Raw genomic sequence first — 23599 nt, forward strand, 5'->3', positions numbered from 1 at the left:
GACCACTACTATTCACAGTCTTCACAAATGACCTCCACACCTCCACACAGCATGCATCTATAATTCAGTATGCAGATGACACTACCTTAATCTGTGCTGCACAAAACATTCCCACCCTCCTGCAAACAACTCAACTAGCATTCTCTGACGTTGAAAACTACCTTACCAAAGCCCAACTTATCCTCAATCCAAAGAAAACTCAGCTTATGGTTATAACCAGTTCTAACAAAAAACTAACAGTCAATTCACTATCTACTCCACAAATGCTACTCCAATTGCTCCAGTGGCACAGGCTAAGCTATTGGGAATAACCATAGACTCCCACCTAAAATTTGATAGTCATCTGAACTTAACTATTAAAAAGTACATGCCAAACTGGGGTCACTCTACCGTATCAAACCATTTCTTACCAACAACACAAGATCAGCCATTGCTCACTCCCAACTTCTATCCACCCTACTCTATGCATCTCCCATTCTGACTAATCTCAACAAAACTGAACTAAGCAAAATGGAAGCTTGCTATAACAGAATTGCCCGCTTTGCTGCAAATTGCTCATATAGAACTCATCACTGTACTGCTTTGAGACAGCTCCACTGGCTTGAACTGCCCAACCTCCTAACCTACAATCAGCTCTGCCTCTGTCATTCTATCTATTACCTCCCCAATAAGTGTCCTGCCCTCAAAACCTAGTACAACATCACTCAGCCAAAAGGCCTCTTAGATCATCAAGCAAACTACTACTAGAAGTCACCAACAGCTACAATAGCTTTGGAGATGCACTATATAGTAGTTCGTGGCTAAAAATGGAACTCTGTCCCTACTAGCATTCAAAACACATCATCCAAAGCCTCCTTTAAAGACCTCATCAGGCAACATCTCAAGCAAAGTTGGCAGTGCCATGATTGCTCCCCAGGCTAGTGAAAGCGGATAACATATGCATACTAAATCTAGAGCAATTGATAATAGTTTTTCAATCTTACTCACAAACACTGGCTAATCTACAATGTATGTACTGTACCTGTGTACTATGTATGTATTCTACCTACATTCCAAAGTTCAGCTGTACACCACAAATCTATTACTTACCTTTATTTTTAAAATTAATATTTTTTTGATTGTTCTCTCCACTGTAACTGTTTGTGCCGCATACCACTGTAAAAACATGTCTCTTGTAATTTGTGTGTATACTGATTATGTCTGAATAACTAAATGTGTCTGTAATTTTTCTTTGTGGAGCTTTTCTCCCCAGGCCTCTGCTGAAAAAGGGCCTTTTCGGCTCAGTCAGACACCCCCGGTTAACAAATGTAAAATAAATAAATAAATAAATAAAATCTACATAACAGCCATGTTTTCCACACTGTAAGGGGATGACTTGCTAAGATGAAAACTCTTAAAAGGCCATCAGGGATAAAAGAAATGCCATAACTTGCTAAGATAAAAATTCTTGAAAGGCCAACAGGGATAAAAGAAATGTCCTCATTTGCAAGACAATGATAAGTGAGGCATTTCAGTTGATTATGTATCCTGAATGGTTTCCTCTTTGATGTGATTCTCCCAACCTAAAGCAGACACATCAGTGGTCATTGTAGCCTGAGCAATCTAGAACTGTAATGGGATCTCTGAAAGCCATGTATTTCTAGCTACCACCTCAGAGGCACTCAGCAACCTTCTCAAAGTGAAACTGGTTGAGAAAGAGGTTCAGCATGATGGCAGCATTGGATCTAAACAGCCTCGTGAAACTTTCACATGAAAACTGATGTGAAGAGCTACAACAATGGAAGCCATCAAGAAGCATAAAGAACTGAGACAAGTCTCTGTTGGATTTTACTGGTCTGAGTGAAAAGAAGCAGCTAGTTGCCATAGGGATGACAGATTTTGTTTAGCGGCAGAAAGGCTTAACATTCAATAGTAACTGAGATGCAAACAAAGAATGCAAAAGACTGAACTGGGAACAAATGAGACTTTGCAAAGTTGAGTGTTACTGCAAGAAAAGAGAACATAATGGGCATAGATTTTCTCCTTGTGAAACAAAAAAGTGCTAGTTGCAAGGGTTAGAGAAAATGTAGATTCCCTGAAGTCCTTAGTGGGTTGCAACTACTGCCATACATTGAGATGAAATCAAATTGGAAAGTCATAAATTGACAATGACTGACTGATCCAGAGGTGCTGGAATCTACTTGACTATTTGGCTGTCTTGATGTGATGAGAAATGTCTTAGAGGCCAAAACAGCGCAGCTATACTTTTAATATGCAAAGAAGGATGCATTAAAGCTTAACCATGCAGAAGGCTTCTTTAAACCAGTGACATCTAAAATGGGCCTACTAATTTTTTGATTTATTTGGCACCATAAAGAATCTGAAATAAATGTATAAGCTTGTTTGGTGGGATTTCCTGGATATATATATATACATATATATATATATATATATATATATATATATATATATATATATATTTAGAGAGAGAGAGAGAGAGAGGTTTACTATTAATATGTCGAGTGTGCCTTGTGTGAAGCGGTATTCAGAATGCAGAGATCCCTTTAGAAGAAGATTGAAATGTTGACTCTGGAAGATGGACTCTACTACAGCATTCATTACTATGCAGTCAGTCTGTACACCGTCGGTGTAATATGTAGTATGGAAGTTGTCTCTTGCATACATAGGATGTCCGGCCTCCTCTGTATCATCATGTCATCCACTTCCAAGCTGCATCCTGTCAGTGAATCTACATTAAGTGTAGCAATTCTCAGTTCATGTTTGTCAGGTTGGTTGGTTAACGTCCAGCTTTCGCTCAACAGAGCTATCCCAGGTAACCCTGGCTGGGCAACTAGACACCGGCTGGCCAGTAGCAAATTGACCCAGGGCTGCTGGGCTTTATGGTGGGCACACACTGGCCAATAGGGGAACATATACCCCTCCCACCATTAGCATGGGTCCCTGGCATAGGTCAGAGTAGGCCGGGTCCTCAATCCACTTATCACTGGTAACTACTCATGCCCATTTTGGCGACATTAGTCAACATGACCGAATCACCTAGAGCCATATTTTACACCATCGAGTGGCTAGCCCTCAAACCTCTAGATATTATCTCTGTAACCCACTTATCCATGGAGGTTCTCTTTTAAGGCCTGACATGAAAGAAGCATCAGCTTTTCCCTACCATCAGACCGGGACAGCTGGGCAACACCTCAGGAGTGCTGTAATTTACCCTAGTGGGGAAAATGGCCTCCTACACAGCACCAAGAACTTTGACCTCTGGGTCTTTGTCCCTGACAGAAACTAGATTGAGAGAACTGCTGGTTTCCAACATCCTCTTCCTGCTGCTGCCACTGTTGACCACACCAAAATCAAATCCAGTGCTGTCTCATCCGCTTACTAGCAATGGCTTGCTGTGGAGGGTGAAACTTCACATCAGCAGCATGAAGACTATGGGCCTCCTCCTTCATATTTTTAAGGTGCTGGGAAACTTCAAATATAAGCAGGTGGGGGCCCTTAAACAGATTCTAAAAAGGTCACTTTAGTTACCCTGCTGAACTGGTTAACTGCAGTCAGTAAAACAGTGTATGGCAAGCCTGTTTTGGCCCCACATTCTGCTTTGTTATAAACTACATGGATCATAAGGTTGCCTAGACTGGATGACATAGTTCCTTAGGTGCTGATCTTAACCCATAATAGATCCTTTAGCAAATCCCCTGCCACAAGTTGCTTTTTATCTGCTAGGTCTCTTTACATATGCAGTACATGGGTTAAATAGCTCAATGCCACAAAAGCATGCTTTCTAAATCTGTCTATAGCTATATTCTGGTAGGTAGACAGCTAGATTTTGGAGTAAGAACTTTGAATAGAGCACTGCAAACTCAAAGCATCTGATGTGGGAGTCTCAGCCAAACTATGTATCCCCTTGGAGAGTAGAAAGCCTGGTCAATCTTCTTAGATACAAAAGCTACTGCAGTTGGGTTTCCACATGTCAACTTAGCTGCATCTTTTAAAATGTCTACTAAAGTATGGTCCACCAGGAGGTTTGGGAGTGGTAAAACAGCAGGACAACTAAAATTTTCACTATGGAAATAGAATGGGGTTAAAGAACCAGGCCCCCTCCCCGACAACTGCATAATCTGTAAATATCACCCAAGATTTGAGTCAGCAGGAGAAGAAGGAGAATAGCAACCTCTGAATCATAGAGGTCCTCCTTAAAAGAATTCAAAGGAGGATCAACATGTTAAGACTTGGTCACCTGCTTTTTTGTTCTTTCATTTGGTGGTTCAATGACTGAGGATTTTAAGGTTCTCATCCCACCTGAGAAAAAAAAGACCTGGGGGTGGCCTAATGGTTAAGGTGTCTGTCTTACAAACACAAGGTGCAGAGTTCAAATCTCACAAGGGATAATTGGCTAGGCTTAACATGGCTCATAAGGGCAGTTAGCTTAGTTCAAACCTATGGAAGTATGAATTATACTTAGGATGAAGAGTCTGCTATTATAATACAGGCTGCTTGGATGGTAGGGTTTAATGATCAGCTCAGATAAAAAAATAAAATAAAACAAAAGCTTCAACAAAGGGAAGAGCACACAAAGAGGCTTGCAGACAGTGTGAGAAAATGAAATTTAATGTTGTATGGTATTTTGGATGGTGAATAGAAAATTGATTTGATGGACTATGTAAAATCCAAAATAATACAGTGGACTGGGTTTGTTTGAGGATAGCATTAGGGAAGTGTCTACTGCTCCCAGAATCTGACAGGAAGCTCAAGCCAGTCCTGATCAAGTTTTTGACTTGATATGAGAGAATAAATTGTTAAGGAAACCATGTGCAGAACAGAACTATTTAGAAGCAATTTTGAAGCACTGGTCTCATTCTGTGGCTGTAATAAAGGAATGCATGTGTAAAAGAGTAAAACTTAAATTGCCATTTCCTGCTTTTATGAATGTTTTTGGAATGGTGAAGCTTTAACATTTGATAATCTAGATGAGGCAATTGATAGAATAAAAGTTGCCAGTGAGAATGACAGTTATAAGAGTAACCAGACGTAACACAATGTTATTGAATTAAGAGACATCGATGTCATACAGGATGAATGGGAGGAAAGATCTGACAAAATGGAAAGGGACAGTTGCTTAAGTGTCCAACTCCAGAAGCAAGATGCCAGCATCAAACATAATGCTCTATGTGAGCATACAGACCCAGGAAAATGTAGGGTGTGTAATAAATGCCTATATGCTCAGCCAAAGTCTACATATAAACTGACCTTTTGAGGGTAAGCAGTAATTTCTTTACTGATGGCAGATTTTTAAAAAGTTGTACTACAGCCTCCTTTATTTGATTCATACTGCAAAAGTATAGTATATGGCATGGCTTAGCCATATTTCAGTAAATACTGTATTTTATTTTATGCTGCTGGCTAAATAAATGTGAACTATCAAATAAAACAGGATTTTTTTTTTGAGAAACACAATTTTACTTGGGTGCCTAACTATACCAATTATAAGTTTATCAGGTAGATGTGTTTTCTAAGTTGTGAAGTGTAAAATTTAATGGAGATGCAACAATTACACGGTTAAAATTTACCTTCCCATTTCAGTAAAGTACAACGTTAGGTAAAACGTGAAGAATATCTATTAGCAATCCTGTGTGATTTACAGTGGACGAAAATGGTAAAGATTAACCGTGTGTCACAGTGGATTTCAACTGTGGAAATACTACGCAGCAAAAAATTCAAATATGATTTTAAGAATGCTTAAAAGACTTTGAGTATAAAGATCAGGATATGGCTAAGTAATTCAAGTGCAGTTCTTTCTCTGCCTAAAAACTGTTTTTTAGTACATGAGCATAAAGTGTTGAAAATGCTAACGGCACTAACTTTAAATGTCTGCTTTGTATGATTTAAAGGAATGTGAAAGCCGGCCACAAACAGATGAATGGCAGGTCTCTGGGGTTTAGAAAACAAGAGGATACAGGGATAACGTTGAACAATATGCCAATGATTACTGCAATAAAGGGTTGAGATTAGGAATTTAAATTCTAATCTGGCCCAGTGTCATGGTTTAGTTGATTGATCTTGTTGAGTAAGTAAAGCTGTATGAAGAACAGAAAGTGTAATACTCAATATGGTACTATATTGTCTGCAGATGGTACAGGCAGGGCATTTAGTTAATGCGAACAGTAAGTGCTGCAATGCCACTGATTTCCTTCACTCCTGTTGAGATGGGGTGATGCAAGCAAGCAGGGGCATGAAGCTGACTGGAAAAAGCAATGAAGTAGTACATTGCAAGAAAGTGCTCATGGGATGAGCTGACGTGTATGGCTGCCTAAGGGACTGAGCAAACTACTGTTTATGGAATTAAGCTCTTATTGGACAGCAACACATTTGTTGAGCAGTACATGCAGCTATCAGAAATCAACATTGTAAAGAAAAGCACGGCATTACTGAGACGTATCAGAATGAGATTGCAACATATATGGTCATATGACAATATAATGGATAAAACTGCCTGTTGTGCTCAGTAGCAGATCTGTTTAGCTGGCTGTGACTGATTCTGCAACTATCCGGATATACAAAGCTGATATAAGTATACTTTTTTGCACTTAATCTGTTTCAGTGATAGTTAAAAAAACTGTAATGCATTTATTTATTTGTTTAATTGAATACTGACTGAATATTGGTGGTCTCTCTCTCTCTCTCTCTCTCTCTCTGCAGTTTGTTTGTCAGGGCTAGTTCAGCACTTGAGCTCCAAAACAGCCAGTTTCATAGTGGGGGTTGTTTTACATTATGTGAAGTTTTGTGTTTATCTAATTGCCTGGGGGGGTCTATCTTTGGTTTTATACTACTGGTATAGTTACATTTCTGTGTATTTGTGCTGAGTAACAGAGCTGTTTAGCTGGCTATGACTGATTCTACACCCACCTGGATATATAAAGCAGATATAAGTATACATTTTTGTACTTGTTCTGATTTAGTGATAGTTAACAGAACTGTACTGCATTTATTTATTTGTTTCATTGATAGTTAACAGAACTGTACTGCATTTATTTATTTGTTTCATTGAATATTGATTGAATAATGGTGGTCTTGCTCTCTCTGCAGTTTGTTTCTCAGAGCTAGTTCAGCACCTGAGCTCTAAGCCAGCCAGTTTCATAGTGGGGGTTGTTTTATATTCTGTAACGTTTTGTGTTTATCTAATTGCCTGGGGAGTCTGTCTTTTGTTTTATACTACTGGTATAGCAACATTTCTGTGTATTTATGCTTAATAGCAGAGCTGTTTAGCTGGATTTGACTAATTCTACAACCATCAGGGTATACAAAGCTGATATAAGTATAATTTTTTGCACTTGTTCAGTTTCAGTGATAGTTAACAAAACTGTACTGCATTTATTTATTTGTTTCATTGAATATTGACTGAATATTGGTGGTCTCTCTCTCTCTGCAGTTTGTTTGTTTTCCCACCCTCCTGCACAAGTGCTGTTGTATTCTTAAACTTGGTGGCTTTGGAATTGCCCGCCCCTGTTGTACATTTGTCTTTGAACACTCCTCCCAGCCCCTTCTCATTTGCTTACTCAACTGAGTACAGTGAGATCACTTGGGTAGGACTACCCCTTGCTTCTTTGATTTTGTACACTCCTACCAGTCCCATCTCATCATCTATGTCTACTATGCACAGAGAGAGCATTTGGGAAGAGCAACCCTTTTAGTTTCTTAATCTTGAATTATCTTCTGCTTCCTCCCTCCCCACTTACAAAAAATGGCACTTTATTCAGCTGCTTACTGTAACTGTGTTCTACCTACTTTATTACCTTACTTTGCTTTGTTGTGTGCTGTTAAGTGTTCAAGTGCTCTTGTTCTGCTGGATTTATTACTGCTTGTTAGTAACCTGATTCAATTTATCTGCTATTCTAAGCATCTTAGTTTTGGTTTTAGCACTTGTGCTTCAGGCCAGTTATTTTACATTTAAGAAGGTTTTCGTGGTCTACACTTTTGTGGACAAACCTTATCAAAACCCTCTCTCCATGAGTCCACCAATTATTCAAAACACTATGTCTGGACGATTCCTATCAGTTTCTCCTGCCAGTCTGGTCAGCATGGGCACACTGAGAAAGTATAGCAACTGCCTCATATTCACTGATAGCACACAATTCTTCTACTTGTGAGAAATGCATCTACATCAGTAACCTGGAATCCATGCTCTCTCACACCACAGTCAGTACTCCTGACAAAAAGGAGATTGCCAGCACAAACACTACACCACCTACATCACATAGCCAAGCACAACATACACCCACCTATGCAGAGGTCCTCAATAAAAACTTACCTAAACAGCAGAGACCTCCAAAACACACTCACAAACATTCCACACACAACACAAAACACACCACACACAGCAGACAACACACCAGTGTCTCACAAACACAGCCCATAAGGCATAACAATAAACTAATGCAGCCCATAAGGCATAACAATAAACCAAACATACTAGTCATTGGCGACTCAGTTCTGAGACACACCAATGCCTCCCTCACCAAGGTCAACAAGGAGAAGGTCACGGTCAGTTGTCTGTCAGGTGCCAGAATCCACCACATCACGCACACACTTAAGTCTCTCCACAACAGGTACAAGTATGACTCTGTCATTGTCCATGTCGGGGTGAATGACTTGAGACATACCTCCTTGGACTATATGAAGAGAGACATGATTGGGCTCTCAGGGTATGTGTCCCAGGCAGGTATGACCCTAGCCCTAAGCAGCATCCTACCTTCACCAAGAATGATACCAGAATACCAACAAAAATAACTGACTTCAACAATTGGCTTAGTTTCTGGTATCTTTCCAGGGGGATCCAGTATCTGTCTGCCTGGGATGACATGGTTGACAGGCCTCAATGCTTTGCCAGAGATGGCCTCCACCTGTCACCCCTTGGATTCTGGTTTCTGTCCAAGGCTCTTGCCTCCCCCATTGTGCCTTTTTTAGGCTATGTCCCAATGTCAAATCTTCTGGCATAAAAAATCTGTTAAAAAGCAACTTGAAAGTCATGCTGCTTAACACTAAGAAACTTAACCTGAAAATGCACTCATGGGAGGCTCTCCTCACACTGGAAGATACCGATGTCTGTGCAGTCATGGAAATTTGGTTCAGGGCTGCGGAGAACCCCCCTGCCTTACCAGGCTATACCTCATTCTATACATTCTCACCCCAAACTGAGGTTGGGAAGACTAAGGGTGGTTGAGTCTCTATTTTCATTAAGGACAGGAACACCTCCAGACTGGTTTAACAGCATGATGCACTGGAATTACTCCAGGTGCAACTGACAGTTCGCAAGACACCAATCCAAGTTATAGCCAGCTGTAGACCCCCCATCCATGACTCATGACACCCACTCCTTCTACCTGGACCTACTTGACTCCATCAAGGTACCCCCTAACACCCTGGACCCTTGGAGACTTCAACTACCCCACCATAGACTGGGTGAACTATTCCTGCACTAATGCACTCACCTAATGATTCCTTGACTTTTTCAGTCTGTCTCATTCAAAGTTTCTATCCCACCCAATCCCCTCCCCCCAGCCGTAATCAGGCTAAAAAACTTCTCAAAAGCTGACTACAACTTCTTAAGGGAGGGTATCTATAACTTCACACCACCGCCCCCCTCAGAGGATGAAGACAACTATGCAGAACAGTACACCAATGCAGTATACAAGCACCTGTACAACTGCATGGACTCAACCATACCCAACAGAACTAAAACCTGCCTGGTGAACATCCTCTATCAAAAGGCTTTACAACAAAAGGAAGAAACTGTTGCCCAAGGGTAAAAAGGAACAAATTCCTAATTGGAAAAACTCCTTCCACAGCCTCAATGAGCAAATTAGATCACTAGTGAAAATCTCCAAAGCCAGTTATGAATTGACTCAAAACACATCCAGTGAACAACTCTCTAGAAACACAGGATGCCACAACCAGGAAAGGAGCAAAAATGCCAACCAAGGACAAGTGTTTTATTGATGCAATCGTTCTGGTACCTCGGCTTCTTGCCTTCTAATGGAACAATTTTAGAAAAGCATTCTGGTCCTTTATATACCCACATCAACGTAATTACATTCAATCAATCTGGCAATATTCCAATTAGTTAAACAATTAAGCAGAAAGTCACAGACTTTGAAATATTTTTTAAAAATATTTCTTTAAGAAAAGAGCAGATCCCAAACAAATACCCAACATTTACTATGCATACCAAACATGTTTTCAACATGGAGATAATCAGAATTACCAACAATACAAATGTATAATCTCAAAGAATGAATGTGTATTCAGTATAATTTACCGCATCATGTTAGATACTAACATATGCACTTTTGTGCGATTTCATAGACAACATTGAATTTCATGTTCTTCAGATAATATTACCTAACATTGTGTGTAAAAAAATACTTTTTATGTGCACAAAATTTCCCAAAAAACACACAAATAAACAGCACACATCAGTGCCGAAAGCACATATAAATGTGCAAATATAAATACATATACATATATATGCGTATAAGAAAATATGTACATATATACACATAAACACATACACATCCACCCCATCTAACAATACTGATGGCATCCTATATTTTACACTATCAAATTAAATTGTTTTCCAAATTCATTCCATTTCTGCAAAGTATGAAAATTGATAATTAATCTGCTCTCAAGTCTAGATAACTCAGTTCTAAAATTACCTCTCATGCCATTAGGTCGTGCCAAAACACTGTAAAATAGACTCTCATCCTGACCCTGATGCTTAGACAGAAAATGCATAGCCACTGGGATTTCAACTTTCTTTCTTCTAACATCCCCTAAATGTTCTAAAATCCGAACCCGAACCTTCCTAGTGGTTTGGCCAATATACCATTGAGCTACATGACATTTACAACCCAAAATATAAACACCACCACAGCTGTTACAATCATAAAACTCACAAGCTCTATACAGCTTCCCATTAATTCTATGTTTATGTAGATTCCTAACCCGATTGCATATTGAACAATGTCCACAACAATGGGTACCTACCCTATTATCCAACCTACACTGACCTACAGGACTTGTGTGTTTCTTGTTCAACAACCCTTTAAGATTATTATACCTCCCATAAGAAAAAACAATATGTTTGGGAAATAAAAATCCTATAGAGCTATCCTCTGAGGTTAGGAAGTTAGGAACTAGGAAGGATTTTATATGTGCTTTTGGCACAAATGTGTGCTGTTTATTTGTGTGTTTGTTGGGAAATTTCATGCACATAAAAAGTATTTTTTACACACAATGTTAGGTAATATTATTTGAAGAACATGAAATTCAATGTTGTCTATGAAATCACACAGTAGTGCATATGTTAGTATCTAACATGATGTGGTAAATTATATTGAATACACATTCATTCTTTGAGATTATAAATTTGTACTGTTGGTAATTTTGATTATCTCCATGCTGAAAGTAAATGTTGGGTATTTGTTTGGGATCTCCTCTTTTCTTAAAGAAATATTTTTAAAAAATATTTCAAAGTCTGTGACTTTCTGCTTAATTATTTAACTAATTGGAATATTGCCAGATTGATTGAATGTAATTACGTTGATGTGGGTATATAAAGGACTAGAATGTTTTTCTAAAATTGTTCCATTAGAAGGCAAGAATCCGTGGTACCAGAACGATTGCATCAATAAAACACTTGTCCTTGGTTGGCGTTTTTCCTCCTTTCCTGCTTGTGGGATCCTATGTTTCTAGAGAGCCAATTATAAATTGAAACTAGCCTCCAAAACAAAGGGAAACCACAATGCCTTCTTCAGTTACGTCAGGAACCTCCATGGCAGAGGCCAGGCTTGTTCGGAATTAGTACTTAACTGTACCATTACACTGATCTTGTTGACTTAGCCAACCTGCTAGCAGATAGTTTTAGCAGAAACTTCACTCCCCTACCCCCAAAAGGCCCATTCAACATCCCCGATACTTGTTCCACTCCTCACATCTCTGTAGATCAAGTGTTAAAGGCCCTATCCAAGGCAAAGAACACAGCTTCCATGGGACCTGATAGTATCCCAGGCTGTATTCTGCACCATCTCCAGCAAGAACTAGCTTTGCCATTGATCACCCTATTCACCCACAGCCAAAGTACAGGCTTCATTCCACCAGAGTGGAAAACTGCCATTGTCATCCTCTTGCACAAAGGTGGTGCCACTACTGACCCTGGAAAGTATCTCCCCATTAGCTTGATAAGTCTGATCTGTAAAGCCATGGAGCATATTATTATGGATTTCATAAATAAGGACATAGGCAATTTCTAAGCATTTGACCCCACCCAGTTCGGATTCGTCAAGGGCAGATCTTGCCTGTTGAACCTAGTTGATTTCTTTGAGACTGTCACCAAGGCCCTGGATGAGGGAAAGTCAGTACATACAGCTTACCTTGACTTGGCCAAGGCCTTTGACACAATTCCCCACTCGGGCATCATCAAAAAGCTAACACAACTTGGAGTAAATCCCTATCTCATCAGGTGAGTGACCAACTGGCTCACTGATAGGACCCACAAGATCAAAATAGGTGCCTCTACCTCCAACAGCAGACCTGTCACTAGTGGTGTTCCCCAGGGATCTGGGGGGTCATGGGACCCCTACTCTTTGGCATCTACTTCTCAGAGGTCTAAGAAAAGACAAAAGGCCTGTGGCTGACCAAGTTTGTGGATGACTGTAAGTTGGGTGCTGTCATTGACTCCCCAAATGATGTTAACATACAGCAAATGGGTCTCACAACAACATATGACTGGTGCCAAAGTCATGGCCTTAAGTTAAATGCAAAAAAATGTATTATCATACCACTCGGCAAAAACATGGCCTCTACTGATTACCACATTAATGGCAACACCCTAAGCACACAGTCTGTGGTGAGAGACCTGGGTACTCAGGTTGACAATAATCTCACATTCGACCATCATGTAGCGGCAGTAGTCAGAAAAGCCTTTTACTTGGTTCATCTCATAAGTAAAGGGATTGCATCCAGAAAAAAAGAGGTTATTAATTCTCTGTACTCCTCCCTTTTTAGGCCAATAATTGAGTATAATGCCCTGTTTGGTATGTACTTCTCCAAACACCTGCACCAACTGGAAAGGCCACAGAAATACCTCACAAAGAGAATCCATGGCCTCCAATACCTGTTCTATATGGACAGGCTCAAATCACTATCACTGTACTCGGTATTGTACAGATTGCTCAGAGGTGATCTGTGTCTCACCAGAAGGCAATATTGGACCCTGCCCTACTAGAGATGCTCCATATCTGTAAGTCTAACTCCTCACGCATTACCCACTTGAAAGGCCTAAATTTAATATGCAACATCAACAAAACCTGTGGAAGAGACAGGTTTGTCTCACAGAGACTACCCTGTTTCTGGAATAGACTTCCCATGCATGTCAAAAAGACTACCTCACTGACATTCTTCAAGTGTAACCTAGATGAGTGGATGAGAAACCACAATTTTGTTCCAGGGGTTCCACATTGACAGGGGTGACAGGTGCTGACTGAGGTTTCTTTTCTGGGGATAAAGTCTTGGCTAGGCTTGTAAGGACCTCAGGGCCATTAGCCTAGTAACCATCTATGATTCTATAAGCGGGCCTTAGGCAGGTGCTGATCAGCAACCCCATGGAATGGAAAAGGTGATTTTAACAAGCAGTTTTTGGTGAGTACACTAAAAGTGGGAGGAAGCAGGTGTTGGTGGATGAAATGTATTATGTACTTATTCATGAATATGTGAGACAGTAAACAAGGAGACAGACACAGGCGACTGAATGAGAGGAATTATATTTGGGAAATCCAGCTTCCATTTTTTTATTTTTAAGTGGACAGATAAGGAAGGTTGTTTATTAAGGGGATAATAAATGTTGGTTAAGGTAATATGTAATTAGGCTGGAACACTGCTCAAACAAACCACATTTAAAACTGCTGCCACAAATCAGGATAATGCAGATTACAAGAGGGATGCTGTTATTGAATACTGAATATGTTTTCAGCGAATGCAGATAAACCTGAGTGGGTGTATAATCTTTGTTGCATAAATGTTGCAGACGTTATATATACACTGATTAATGTCAGCAAAAAAAATAAAATGTATATTACTAAAAATTTGCCCTGACACCACCACCATCATTATGAAAACAATGTATAAGGGATCTAGTGGTGTGTTGCTGAAAACTGAGAAGGAGCTACCATGGTAGCAGGAGGCAATGCCAAAAAAACTAAGTTCGCTTTAACTTCTTCTAACTGGAGGAAGAGGTTTTATAAATTTCAAAAGCCAGATGTAAACTTAAACCCTGAAGGTGTGGAATACCACTTAAACAGCAGAAAAACCCTTAGAATCCATAAAGGTTTGAAGCACCTTCCCTTACTTACAGTGTGTAACTTAAGGCTATGGAAACACAACAATGTGAGATGCAGTGCAATTCCTCAAGAGAGAAACGGTAAGGAGGATGCCCTGCGAGAGGATCAAGTCCAGTTTCCCTTGCTCAGTATTGCAAATACCCAGTGGGATACATATTAAATACTATACATATACCTTTGTAGGATCAACAAAGACATCAAGCAAGATACCGTAAGAATAAAAAAACATTAAAATGATAAATAGCATTGTATCTCGATAAGGTTTGAAGTTTGTAAAATGTTAGAGGGATACCATAAACCATAAGCAATCGTGGTAAGTCTGTCATGCAAAATAATTTTAAATACTATAATAAAAAAAATTAAAGTTCCTAAGGCTATCTGACCTAGGAAAGAATATGGATCTCAAAATTAAAGCTTGAGCTGAGTTTAAGAATATTAAAGGAAAACTACCTGCATGCAATCCTTAAGCCCAATTGTCATTAGGGGTATCAATGCAGGTACCAAAGAAGATGCTCCTGCAGTATAAATATGATAGCACTAAAGCAAATGAGATGGATTCCTTAGCACTTAAGTATATATTTTTTTGAGAATGTAAGTTATTTTTAAAACAGTGGCTTTTTAAGCTAGCAGAATAAACTCCAGATGACAAGATGAAGTATTGAGGAAATTATCCATTGAAAATAACCTGCAGTCAAAACAACCTTGTCATCTCTGTGGATTTCAGAAATGTTTACTGGGTCATGAATAAAACTGAAGCACTGGAGTTTTGGATTCAGATGTATTATGTAATAGACCTGCCATCCTTGTAAGACGTCAGCCAAAGCTGCAAAGATGGAGTTTATTGTAAATAACAGTCACAACCAAAATGGCATTATCAAAAATCTGGATGACAGAAGCAGAAATCTTCACTGAGTGCTGAAGAAACCAAGTTACTGAAATTCTGTATTCAGCATATTTGATTTAACAGAACTGCTATCATTGAAAAAAAACAGCCAAATTTCACTAGATAGAACTTATTTATTTATTTATTTATTTGATATATTTTTACTGGGATATTTCGAGTGGGCACAGACCCATTTTCAGCGGAGGCCCAGGAGGAAAGGCTCCAAAAGATACAAGGAACAAAAATGACATAGGTTGTAAACTTATTCAGTAGTAGCATAAACAAAAAGAACACAAATAATGCATAATACGTATACAAAGTTATACATAAAAAGTATATATAAAGGAGCATAACTAGTACATAAAAATAGCAGAAAAATAATTGTTTCATGTGTTATACATTTATAATCATTAATTTAGGTAGATGTGACTATGTCACTATTTTTAGTATGCAAAGCACTGTAAAAGGTGTAGGTGAGGAGTTTGGGAGCAAAGAGATTATTTGGGTGAGAGTGAAAAGGTTGGACAGAGTATCTAGAGAGAGAAAGTAAAGTGATACTTGTGATGAGGTTATAGGGAGATAAGTAAGACATACATCAAGTAGAAAACATCTGCAGAGGAAGATAGACAAGTTATATATGATCAAACCATTACAGATGGATGTCAGCCAGGAGTTAGGCAAGAGGGAATGATAGTCAGCCAGGAGTTAGACAAGAACAGAGCCAGGAATTAGATAGATAGCACTTAAGAAGTATTTTGAACTGTGAGGGATTGGCAGTGATTAGGATGTACTTGGGGGTTAAGTTCCAAGTCATGGAGATTCGATTAGAGTAGAGAGCATCTCCACAGTCATTGTTAGTTTTTGTGACTTGTAATAGGAGTTTTTTCAGAACATCTTGGGTGTCATCTGCTAGACTTTGGCTGAAGTTGATTATGGAGTGGTAGACACTTATCAGGCTGGTAAATTATGCCATGGGCTATTGTAAGTTGGGTGAGAGTTAGGTAATTAGGTAAGTCAAGCCAATTTAGTTGGTGTAAGGCAGTGTAGTGATGGGATATATATGTATATATATATGGATTCACTTTATAACCTCGAAATGCTGAAATATCGAATTTCAGTATCTCGAGACTATAAAACCGAATCCACAAAACACAGACAAACAAAAACCGCAAAACCACATAACCGAAAACACCGCACACACTACACTAAACATACAACACAACACCCACATCACAACATAAACAAAAAAACAACACACATACAGAACTCACACACACATAAGCAGGGGGGCAAGCCCACCTGCACCCCCCACACCCCCCCTACTTATATATACTAACTCCGAGATCGCACAAACACAACACAAAAGCTCACTCACACACGCACATTCTCCAATCCCTCACACACACTCTAACTCCCACTCAAAACCCTTACAAAACACTCACTTACCTGACATAACACCTACATCCAAACACGGCACCTCGCACCAACAAAACACAAACCCGGACATTACATAGTGCAACTTCATAACTGCAAATTCGACATATTTTCAACATACATCAAATTCGCGATTATGAACGTTCGTTATTTTTAACATTCGACTTTATAGCTTTGAGATACTGAAATTCGACATTTCAGTATTTCGATGTTATAAAGTGAACCCATATATATATATATATATATATATATATATATATATATATATATATATATATATATATGGGTCTACCTGACAACACCGGCACATCACAACACCGACAACGAAATCACCGACACCACATAACCGACAGTTCACAAACACGAAACCTCACATGCCCGACAACGAAATCACTGACACCACATAACCGACAGTTCACAAACACGAAACCTCACATGCCCAACACACCATAATAACGACAATCAACAAACAAAACAAATCCCTGTCCAAAAGCACACACACAACACAAGCACACCAAAATCCTTACAAACCCACACTAAACCTCACATACACAACTATCTACAACCTTAACCCAAACCCTAACCCTAAGGTCCGTCACTATCGCACACTTACCTAACCCGCCTAACCCTAACTCACTTAACCCGCCTAACCCAAAGACTATCACTACCGCACACTTACCTAACCCGGCCCTAACCCTAACTCACTTAACCCGCCCCTAACCCAAAGACTATCACTACCGCACACTTACCTAAAACCCTAACTCAGTTAACCCACCCCTATCCCTACAGACCGTCAATATCGCACACTTACCTTACTACCGCCCTAACGTCCGGCCACTAGATCCTTACACAGCCTTTTCCCATGTCGGTGTTCTCAGCGTCGGTGTTTTCATCCGTCGGTCTTCTCAGTTGTCGATCTTCTGGCGTCGGTGTTCTCAGTGTCGGCGTTCTGAGCTGTCGACGTTGTCAGGTGGACCCATATATATATATATATATATATATATATATATATATATATATATAGTGAGCTGGTGGCAACTCTGGCAGTATTGCAACAAGCATCTAATTTTGTTAAATCTGTTTTCTTCGGGTTGGTGAAGACAAGAGAGGCATAAAGAAGATTATAAAGTAGATGAGTCCTGGCAATAAATTGTCATGTGGAGTTGGTGAGGTAAGGTTTCATTCTGTAAAGTAAGCCTAGTTTAATATTAACTTTTTTTATGATAATACACAAGTATTTGTCAAATCTCAAGTTATTATCAACTGTAACAATGAGTAGCATAGTGTGTGGTACAGGTTCTATCTTGGAATTGTTAGAAGAATATATCTGAAAAGGGGAATGCAGAGCTGAGGTTTTGTTATATGAAAAAATCATAAGTTTAGTTTTGTTGAGATTGAAAATTAACTGAGAGTCAGACAGCCAAAATTCTACTGCTGTGAAGGAAAGTTGGGCTATTTATAGGAGTTTAGAGAGTGAGGGGGCAGAACAGATGAGTATGGAATCATCTGCTTACTGTAAGATTGTAGCAAGGTGGGTGGCAGTGTGGAGCTTGTTGATGGATGCTAAACAGGAGTGGACCAAAGATACAGCTTGTGGAACACCTAATGGAACAGGAAGCAGACAGGAAAAATAACATTGCCATTGTACAGCTTGTTGTCTGCCAGACAGGTAATTATGGAACCATGTGAGGGCTGTATGGCTTAAATTAAGGGATGAGAGTTCATTATCTAGTTTTTGGTGGGAGACAGTATCAGATGATTTGGACATGTCTGAGAATGTGGTGGAGACTACATAACTGTTATTTCTGTATTGGTTGATGGTGTAGGTGAAGGTTAAGAGAGCTGTAGTGGTACTGTGGTGGGGTCGGAAGACATGCTGGGAATTAGAAGGTTGTTTGATAGCAAAGGAACTGGGAATGGAAGCATTTTTCTAAGATTTTTGATAGTGGAGATAAGATTGCTATTGGCCTAAAATTAGAAAGTTCTGTACAGATCCCTCCTTTATGAAGTGGTGTAATGTAAGCATTTTTCCAGATTTTGGGAACATGCTGTTCAATTATGGAGCGATTGATCAAAATGGAAACCGGATAGGAGATAGTGTCGATAGCTATCTTGAGGTGTTCAGAAGGTAGGTTATCAGCAGTGACAGAAGTAGGTCTAAGTTTGTTGAGTAATTTCCTTATGATACTGGTTTGTACAGGGCTGAATTTGAAGGCATTCGATGGGTATTTTGTAGCTTCGTGAATGGTTAGAACTGTGTTGTTGTTACTGTTGGTCAGAGTTAATATGGAGCTAGTGAAATATGTATTAAGTTGAGTGACTATACTGTCTACGCTGCTTGTAGTGTTTGGTGTTGGGGTTATGGATTGACCTGGCTATAGTAGTTGATTTGTGTTGTGCTGTAATGTAACAGGATTTTTTTGTCATTTTTTTACCAGTTTCTTGGCTTTATTTCTTAGTTGCCAGTAAGTATCTAGAGTGGTTTGTTTTTTGTTGGTCTGATAATGTGCCCAAGATTTATCTCTGGTTTTAAGTAATAGCGTAATTTCTTTAGTTAGCCAGGGAGCATAGTTTGCCTTAATTTTAATGGTTCTAGGTGGTGCTTGGCTATTGAGCATGTCTAAAAATGTATTATTAAAGTATGATACAACTGGGTAGATGGTCGCTAATAGTACCTGGAAGGCAACCTGAATGGAAGGCAAGAGTAGGTTTATTACAAAAATAAATGCAAAAAAGTTACAAAGACAAGTAGTTAACATATTAACAGCAAATAACAAATGCTGTATATTAAATGACATACAGTTAAAAATAGTATTTTATTCATAGATGAGTACTGGACTAACTGCCTCTGTGGGTCACTAAGCCTAGCCAATTATCTTCAAAGGTGAGAATCAAACCCTGTACCTTATGTCTGCAAGGTAAACACCTTAACCATTATGCCAATCCCTCCCACCCTTTTGTTTATTTCATAGATAGTTACTAGGCATGCAATCCACAAGACCACTGAGGAGCCTAGCCCTAATTTCCCATCCCCAGACCAAACCTGCTCAGACTCACACAGATGGTAAACAGAAGCTGAGATTATAAAACTCTGGACTACAGAAACTAGCTCATTAACCGCTCATAGCCTTAGGTCTCTGCACTAACTGCCAGATATTTCAGACTGCTATGGATATAATAGTAAAGTGCCACACTCTACTATACAAATGAAATAACTCTGGAGCTGTAGTGGGATGTAAAGTCTCCAAGGCAGCAAGAAGAACTGAAGACAGTGGTGTAGATGGGGCGGGGGGTGGACAGTGAGGCGGTCCGGCTGGGTGGCACTTTTGCTGAAGAACTGTCACATTTATTTTAACTAAAAAAAAAAATAGTGTCTATGTTTTTAAGTATGTTCTTTTTTAAGAAAGGTCCTGTCACATACCGTCACATCATGTCTGTCCATGCGTTGTCACACAGATGTCCTTCCTTTCCACCCACACATGTGAAATTAATAGTTCAGAAACCTCCTGTTCAGTGCTGCCTATTTATGCCAAATAAGTGTTTCTGTTCATTGCTGCCTATTCATAACAAGTAAGTGAAGGATTCCCAAGGCTGTTGCTGCTTTAATTCTATGAGTTTGCTGGAATTCACTTATTGCAGTAAGGGCTATAACAAGTAAGTGATGGATTTCCAAGGCTGTTGTTGCTGCTTTTCTTCTATGAGTTTGCTGAAATTCATTCATTGCAGTAAGGGCTTTACAGGAAGGTTCGTTGCAGAGTGTGTGCGTGTGTGTGTGTGTGTGTGTGTGTGTGTGTGTGTGTGAAATGCCCCAGTTAAGGATACCTGGTGGTTAGGGCTACTCAGACTCAAACCCTGTACCTTAGATACAAGGTACAGGAGCCTGAATTCTCTATCCATACCACCACTTGTAATTCAAAGAGTTGAATCCATAGCTCTCAACTGTCCAGATTTTCACAGAAAGTTTACAATTTTTGGTTCATACCTTTGGTCTGTTCCTCTTAAAATTTGTGGACTGAATTCCCTAAATAATGACAGCCATTTATGTTTCAGTTGTCCTATCTTTCAGGAAATGCATGGTAACACAAAACATTTTATACAAATGCATCCCTGGTTTTTGGGCCTTTGTCCCCCTCCCCATAAATTTTCCCTTTTTCCAGATTTCTTGTGCTGCAAAGTTGAGAGATACAGTTGAGTATCGGGTGCATTTTACAAGCAGCTAACAGCTTCAGGGGAAGAGAAGTTTAGTGCTGCTTATGCCAAGTCTGTTTGCAACATGCAACCGTTGTTTAACAAATAGTATCACTACTGTTAATAGCACAACAGGTAGTATACTTACTTTTGATGCAGGATGCTGTGGGTTCTACTCCCACAGTATGTAGATGGATTGGTGATACTGTACTGCGTTGTGCTTAAAGCAGGTGGATGCTGCAGTCCTGTGAATGTCCTCCTTTGGAGGAGATACTAGCGAATATGGACCTGTTATCATTTTTCCCTATTGCAATATTACTAACTTATCATTGTTTTAATGTAACATAGGCAATTTATTCTTCAAGGGCAGCAGACACTTTACTTGTAGATGAAACAATGAAATATAAAGCTGTTTGCTAGCAGCAACCTCTTCTGCTTCTGCAGAGATTGTGCATATTTGCTGATACTGGTGGATTGTATGACAGAAGTTTGAGTAGACTTTTATGATGGAAATGTTCTGAATTGGCTGGTTTTGTCATTATTGGTTCATACATTTTGTTTCATTGCTTGCTGGAAAAATGTTCAAAACAATAAATTTAAACCACGCTCTAACAAGTGTGCTGTATTATACAAGGAATATAATTTAATACAATCAGGAAGGTGAATCAAAGAACACATGTATGTTTGCATGGACCTAAATATCTGTGTAAGGGGCATATGATTTGAAAACAGTTCAAAGGTAAACTTTATCTGCTACTGGCCAGATGCCTTTTCTTTGAATGTGGGTTTCAATGCTGTTTCGGTGAATGTGAGTTTCAAAGGCATTGAAGTTTTAATGCTAAGTGTATTTTCATTGTGAGCCTATATTACTTTGTTTAGCAAATGTCTGTCAATGTTTGTGCTATAACATTTTAAAAAAAAGAAGTTATGTACTCACCATAACGTTCCATGTGAGTTGTTCATCTTGCCTTCATTCTCACTGATGGGTTCAGAGCCGATCCTCGGCTCTGACTCGGCCAAATGCAAAAGCTCGAGGTATTCAATCAGGTTGAGGCCTACTCCCCATCCCATGATGCACTGGTGCTTCCCTCAGATCTTGTTTGCTGCCAACAATGGAGTAAGCTATCTCCCAATATAGCAAGTATAGAATACCCTAGATAAAGGTCAGTTACAGCCATACCTCCCCTCAGATTCTCGATCCTCAAGAAGCCTAGAAGGGGGTTGGTGGGTGGGATGTAAGAATGAAGGCAAGATGAACAACTTACATGGAACATTATGGTGAGTACATAACTTCTTTATGTGAAGTTGTTCTAGCTTGCCTTCACTCTCACTGATGGGATAGCGTTCCAAGCAACATCTTCTTGGGTGGCTCACGGGAGTATGTTCTTCAGGACAGTAGAATCAAAGGAAGCCCTGTCCCTGGAGGCCCTATCCACTTTGTAATGAGTGATAAAGGTATGAGGCCTTGACCAAGTGGCTGCTGCACTAATTGTATCTATTGGTAATTTGGCAGAAAAGGCTGAGGAAGTGGATACCACTCTAACTGAGTGGGCCTTTATCTTGTCTTGTAATGGTGAATTCACTGAACTGTAAGTAAAGGAAATACAGTCTGAAAACCATTTTGATAAAGTGTTTTTTCCAACAGGAGCACCGTTCTTGGAATCTGAGAAGGAAACAAAGAGTTGATCCATTTTCGTGAAATCCTTGGTCCTGTCCAAATAGAAGCATAGCTGTCTGTGAATGTCAAGCTTGTGTAACATATACTTTGCCTCATTGCCATACTGGGGAAGAATACAGGCAATTCTATAGACTGACTGAGATTTGTTTCTGAGCATACCTTGATTAAAAATGAGGGATTTGTCCCTAGAGACACTATCATTATGAAATATCATGTAACGGGGTTTTATGGACAAGGCCTGTAACTCTGAAACCCTTCGAACAGAAGTAATAGCTACTAGAAAGATGGTTTTCCATGTAATAGGAATTTAGGTCACATGAAGAGGCTGGTTCAAAGGGTGATAGAATTGTTCATGATTGTAGAAAATTTAGATTCCACAGGGAAAGAGAAGATTTGATGGGTGGTCTTAAATGTATCATGCCTTTGAGAAAAGTCTTCAAGAGTCCTATGACACATGATATTTGACCCTTCCTCACCAAGATGGAAGTTGTAGTTTGCAGCCTATTGGACTTGAATAGTTGCAGGAGCTTCTCCCTCATTGAATGGTTTTGTCAAAAATTCCAAAATAGAAGCTAATGGGGCTAAATAAGGATCAATCTGATTTTGTAATGCCCATATTGAAAATATTTTCCATTTGCTGAGATATAGCTTTCTAGTGGAAGATTTGTGACAGGATGTCAATATATGCTGTGCTGCAGCTGAAAGATTCTGAAGCCTGGCTATGTTTGGAATTGGGGCAGCCAAGCTGATAATTTGAGGGACTGAAGGGATGGGTGAAGAGCCCCTGATGAGTGAATCATGAGGTCTGGAACTGGGTCTAGGATCCATGGTTCTTCCAATAGATGAGGCCGAAGAAAGGGGAACCAAATCTGGAGAGACTAATAGGGGGCTATCAGAATTATGGTCCTTCTCAGGGCACTGGCTTTCTGTAAAACTTTGGGTATCACTGTGGCAAATGGGTTGGGTAGAACAAAGGGAGGTCCTATTGTTACACGCTGCGATGTCAGCCACCACTGGAGGTCC

This window comes from Protopterus annectens, chromosome 5.part0 (assembly GCF_019279795.1).
Source record: "Protopterus annectens isolate FY-2018-M chromosome 5.part0, PAN1.0, whole genome shotgun sequence".
Lineage (NCBI taxonomy): Eukaryota > Metazoa > Chordata > Ceratodontiformes > Protopteridae > Protopterus > Protopterus annectens.